This window comes from Mesocricetus auratus, unplaced genomic scaffold, assembly GCF_017639785.1.
Source record: "Mesocricetus auratus isolate SY011 unplaced genomic scaffold, BCM_Maur_2.0 Super-Scaffold_100025, whole genome shotgun sequence".
Classification (NCBI taxonomy): Eukaryota; Metazoa; Chordata; class Mammalia; order Rodentia; family Cricetidae; genus Mesocricetus; species Mesocricetus auratus.
The window spans coordinates 8,154,358-8,160,357 of NW_024429206.1; the positions used below are offsets into that span (position 1 = coordinate 8,154,358).

Here is a 6,000-nt window from a genome sequence, read left to right on the forward strand (position 1 = left end):
TAAGATGCCCACATAAAAGGTAGACACAACAGCACACGTGCCTGTAATCCCAGCACCCTATGGTCAGATGGGAGGTGCAGATGGGGGAATCCATAGACACTCACAGGCCAGATATCCAGCACACAGCAGCAATGAGTCCTTGTCTCAAACAAGATGGAGGACCCAAAGATTGACCTCTGACCTCCAAACATGTGCTGAAGTCCATGTATAACTCCCCCTACCTGGTGCCCACCCCCAAAGAAATTATTTTACAAGATGTCATTATGGAGGTACAGCTCACCTCACTGAATATTGTCCCCCTTGCCACTGGACATTCTTTCCACACTCCAGGCAGTGCTCGATGGTTCCAGAAATAACAGCTACCTAGCTTTCTCATTGTACTCCTAGAAACAGCATCATGGGAACCTATCCATCACCAGCACCAGCTGGCTACGGTCACCTCTTCAGTGTCAGAGGCAGCCCCTCTTCCAAGAATTCAGAATCTAGAACCCAGTCACTCCCATTGTTCCTCCAGCCCTACGAAGGGTGAGTGACTCCCCGGCCAGTGTCAGCCTCCGAGTTTTCCCAGTGATCTCTGGTCCAGGGATTCACACCTGAGTGTAATTTCTTTTCCAATGGCAGACATGATGGGATTCCTCCCTCATTCCTCGTAGCAGAGGTGAGGAGAAGCCACCCCTGAGATAGAATGAGGAGACTGATCTCAGCCAAGGCTGTTCTCTCTTGCTTGCCCATTCTGATGAAGCCAGCAGCCATGTTGGGAGTCCCCTGTGGAGACAACACCTGTGAGGCCAGGAGCTCCTCTACCCACAGCCAGAGACAACCACAAAAGCCTATCAGGAAGCTGAAACATGATCACCAGAGTGATCATGGAAGCAGATCCCTCCCTCAGAGGAAACTGACTTTGGAAGAGACTCCAGTTTCAGTTGACATATGGTGGTTACCTTGTAGAACATCCTGGAACAGAGGACCCAGGGAAGTCACACCACCTACCTGGGTGACTGGCTATGCAGACTTGTAGGAAGTATGTGTTGCATACTGTTTCCTTCTTCCCTCCCCACCCTCCAGCAGATGCTGAACCAACTCCTTGTATTTAATTCTGTTTAATTAACTTGCATGATTTCCATCTTACAGATTGGCTGCTGGTTGTCTTATGATGGCAACTGAGCCTTGGCCTTAAGGACACTTGGGTTGAGCAGCATGATCATATGGAAAACTGCTTCAGAAACAGACAGTGGCCTGTGCAAAGTCCTGAAAACATTCATCCCTTAAACACTGATTGGGTACCTTCTGTGTTAGTTAGGGTTCCTAGTTCTGTGAAAAGACACTGTGACCATGGCCACTCCTATAAATGGAAGCATTTAATTGGGGCTGGCTTACAATTCAGAGATCTAGTCCATTATCATGGCATGACATGGCAGTCTGCGGGCAAACATGATACTGTGGGGGGGGGGCAACTGTGAGTTTTACTTCTGAATCAGCAGGCAGAAGGAAGAGAGGACAGACAGACAGATGGCACAAAGACATGGGGTCTGGCTTGAGCTTCAGAAACATCAAAGTCCACCCCCTGTGACACACTTCCTCCAACAATACCATACCTGCTCCAACAAGCCACACCTCCAGTAAAGACACTCCTCATGAGCCTATGGGGCCATGTTCACTCAAACCACCACATCCACTATCTGCCAGGCCAAGTGCTAAGTGACGTCTTGGCTTCCTGGAAACTGCCTCAAGCATGTCTCTTTGGTCAGGACAATAGAGACAAAAGCTCAGAGAAACCCCGACCTCCCAACAACCAAGTTTCCTCACAACAAGATGCCACGTATTCATAGCAGCTTTATTTTGTTTTCCATTTTTCTTTTAAATTAGAAACACACTTCTTTTACATGTCAATCCCAGTTCCTTCTCCTTCCCCTCTTCCTCTGCCCCCACCGGCTCCCTATCCCATCCCTCTTTCTGCTCCCCAGGGAGGGTGAGACCTTCCATGGGGGATCTTCAAAGTCTGTCATATCATTTGGAGCAGGATCTAGACCCTCCCCCATGTGTTTAGGCTGAGAGAGTATTCCTCTATGTGGAGCGGGCTCCCAAAGTCCATTCGTGTACTAGGGCTAAATACCAGAGGCCCCATAGATTAACCAGACCTCCAAACTGACATCCACATTCAGGGTGTCTGGATCAGTCCTATGCTGGTTTCCCAGCTATCAGTCTGGGGTCCATGAGTTCCCCCTTGTTCAGGATAGCTATTTCTGTGGGTTTCTCCAGCCTGGTCTTCACCCCTTTGCTCATCACTCCTTTTCTGCAACTGGATTCCAGAGTCCAGCTCAGTGTTTAGCTGTGGGTGTCTGCTTCTGCTTCCATCAGCTAATAGATGAAGGCTGTAGGATGGCATATAAAGGTAGTCATCAAAATCATTATTGGAGAAGGGCATTGAAGGTAACCTCTTGACTATTGTTTAGATTATTAGTTGAGGTAAACATTATAGATCTCTGGATATTTCCCTAGTGCTAGATTTCTCTCTAAACCTATAATGGCTCCCTCTATTATGGTATCTCTTCTCTTGCTCTCCTCTCTTCTTCCCCTGACTCGATCTTACTGCTCTTCCTATCCTCTTCTAATCCTTCTCTTCTCCACTTCTCTTTCTTCTAATCCCCTCTCCCCTCCCCCCATGCTCCAAATTAGGTCAAGAGATTTTGTCCCTTTCCCCTTCTCCAGGGGACCATGTATGTCTGTCTCATTCTCTGGCGGTATGTATTGTAGGCTGGTACTCCTTTGCTCAGTGTCTAAAATCCATATATGAGTGAGTACATACCATTATGTCTTTTTGTGACTGGGTTACCTCACCCAGGATGGTTTCTTCTAGTTCCATCCATTTGCCTACGAATTTCAATATTTCATTTGTTTTTTTTCCGCTGAGTAGTACTCCATTGTGTAAATGTACCACATTTTCTTTATCCATTCTTCAGTTGAGGGGCACCTAGGTTGCTTCCAGGTTCTTTCTATCACAAATAATGCTGCTATGAACACGGTTGGACAGATGTCCTTGTTGTATTAATGTGCACCTTTGGGTATATGCCTAAGAGTGGAATTGCTGGATTTTGTGTAGACTGATTCCCATTTTCTGGATGAATCTCCATATTGATTTCCAAAGTGGCTGTATGACTTGGCACTCCCACCAGCAGTGGAGGAGTGTTCCCCTTTCTCCACATCCTCTCCAGCATAAACTGTCATTGGTGTTTTTTATTTTGGCCATTTTGATAGGAGTAAGATGATATCCCAGAGTTGTTTTGACTTGCATTTCCCTGATGACTAAGGATGTTGAGTACTGTCTTATGGGTCTCTCATACATTTTAGATTCCTCCATTGAGAATTCTCTACTTAGTGCTATACCCCACTTTTTAATTGGATTATTTGGTATTTTGGTGACTAGCTTCTTCAGTTCTTTGTATATTTTGGAAATTGCCCTCTGTCAGGTGTGGGGTTGGTGAATATCTTTTCCCATTCTGCGAACTGCTGTTTTGTCTTATTGACTGTGTCCTTTGCCTTACAGAATCTTCTCAGTTTCAGGAGGTCCCATTTATTAATTGTCCATCTCAGTGTCTCTGCTACTGGTGCTATGTTCAGGAAGCAGTCTCCTGTACCAATTTGTTCCAGGATACCTCCTACTTTCTCTTCTGAGAGGTTCAGTGTGACTGGATTTATGTTGAGGTCTTTGATCCATTTGGACTCGTTTTGTGCATGGCAATAGACCTGGATCTATCTGGAGTCTTCTATATGCCAACATCCAGTCACGCCAGCACCATTTGTTGAAGATGCTTTCTTTTTTCCATTGTATAATTTTAGCTTCTTTGTCAAAAATCAGGTGTTTGTAGATGTGTGGGTCCATATCAGAATTTTCAATTTGATTCCATTGGTCTACCTGTATATTTTTGTGCCAATACCAAGCGGTTTTAAGATCTATAGCTCTATAATAGAGCTTGAAGTCAGGGATGGTGATGCCTCCAGAAGTTCCTTTATTGTACAGAGTTGTTTTGGCTATCCTGGGTCTTTTATTTTTACTTATAAAGTTGAGAATTGCTCTTTCAAGATTTAGGAAGAGTTGTGCTGAGATTTTGTTGGGGATTGCATTGAATCTGTAGATTACTTTTGGCAAGATTGCCATTTTTACTACATTGATCTTGCCTATCCAAGAGCATGGGAGATCTTTCCATTTTCTGGTATATTCTTAAATTTCTTTCTTTAAAGACTCAAAGTTCTTGTCATACAGGTCTTTCACTTGTTTGATTAGCATTACCCCAAGGTATTTTATGTTGTTTGTGGCAATTTTAAAGGGTGATGTTTCCCTGATTTCTTTCTCAGCCCATTTATTGTCTGTATATAGTAGGGCTACACATTTTTTTAGTTAATCTTGTATCCTGCCACTTTGCTGAAGGTGTTTATCAGCTGCAGGAATTCACTGGTAGAGTTTTTTGGTTCACTTATATAAACTATCATATCATCTACAAATAGTGAAAGTTTCACTTCTTTTCCAATTTGTATCCCCTTGATCTCCTTTTGTTGTCTTATTGCTCTAGCTAGAAATTCAAGTACAATATTGAAGAGGTAGAGAGAGTGGACAGCCTTGTCATGTTCCTGATTGTAGAGGAATCGAGTTGAGTTTCTCTCCATTTAGTTTGATGTCGGCTGTTGGTTTGCTGTATATAGGTTTTGTTATGTTTAGTTATGTTCCTGTTATCCCTGATATCTCCAAGACCTTTATCTTGAAGGGGTGTTGGATTTTGTCAAAGGCTTTTTCAGCATCTAGTGAGATGATCATGTGATATTTGCTTCTCTGCTTGTTTATGTGGTGGATTACACTGATGAATTTTTCGTGTGTTGAACCATCCTTGCATCCCTGGGATGTAGCCTCCTTGATCATGGTGGATGATTTTTCTGATGTGTTCTGATGTGCCAGTACTTTATTGAGTATTTTTGCCTCAAAGTTTATGAGGGATATTGGTCTAAAGCTCTCTTTCTTAGCTGTGTCTTTGTGTGGGTTGGGTATTTATGAGGCAATTGATGCCTCATAAAAGAGTTTGGCAATGACCATTCTGCTTCTATTGCATGAAATACTTTAAGGATAATTGGCATTGGCTGTTCTTTGACATTCTGATAGAATTCTGCACTCAGGCCAACTAACCCTGGGCTTTTTTTGGTTGGGAGACTTTTGATGCCTGCTTCTATTTCATTAGGGGTTATAGGTCTATTTAAATTGCTTATCTGTTCTTGATTTAATTTTGGTAAGTGATGTCTATCCAGAAAATTGTCCATTTACTTTAGATTTTTGAATTTTGAGGAGTACAGGTTTTCAAAGTATGACCTGATGATGCTCTGGATTTCCTCAGTATCCATTGTTATGTCCACCTTTCCATTTCTGATTTTGTTAATTTGCATATTCACATTCTGCAGTTTAGTAAGTGTGAATAAAGGTTTGTCTATCTTGTTGATTTTCTCGAAGAACCAACTCTTTGTTACATTGATTCTTTCTATTGTTTCCCTAGTTTCTACTTTATTGATTTCAGCCCTCAATTTGATTATTTCCTGGCATCTACTCCTCTCCTGTGAGTTTCTTTTTGTTGTAGAGCTTTCAGTTGCACTGTTAATTCTTTAGTGTAAATATTCTCCAGTTTCTTCATGTGGACACTTAGTGCTATGAAATTTCCTCTTGGCACTGCTTTCAATGTGTCCCATAAGTTTGGGTATGTTGTGTCTTCATTATCATTGAATTCTAGGAAGTCTTTAATTTCTTTTTTTTATTTCTTCTTTGACCCAAGAATGGTGCAATTGTACATTGTTCACTTTCCATGAGTTTGTAGGTTTTCTTCAATTTGTGTTGTTGTTGAATACTAACTTTAAAGCATGGTGGTCTGATAACATACATGGAGTTATTCCAATTTTTTGTACCTGTTGAGGTTTGCTATGTTGCCAAGCGTGTGGTCGATTTTTGAGAAGGTTCTATTGGCCCTG

The 6,000-nt window shown here is 42.4% G+C and overlaps 1 long non-coding RNA gene across 2 annotated transcripts in view; it reads right to left on the reverse strand.

The window, feature by feature from the left end:
- LOC121133990 overlaps positions 1-460 on the reverse strand; it is a 60,333-nt gene extending 59,873 nt beyond the window's left edge. For both annotated transcript variants that reach the window (XR_005870995.1, XR_005870994.1), the window contains exon 1: positions 281-460. This is a non-coding gene — a long non-coding RNA (uncharacterized LOC121133990). The remainder of the gene's footprint in view (positions 1-280) is intronic.
- Positions 461-6,000: the final 5,540 nt, after the last annotated feature.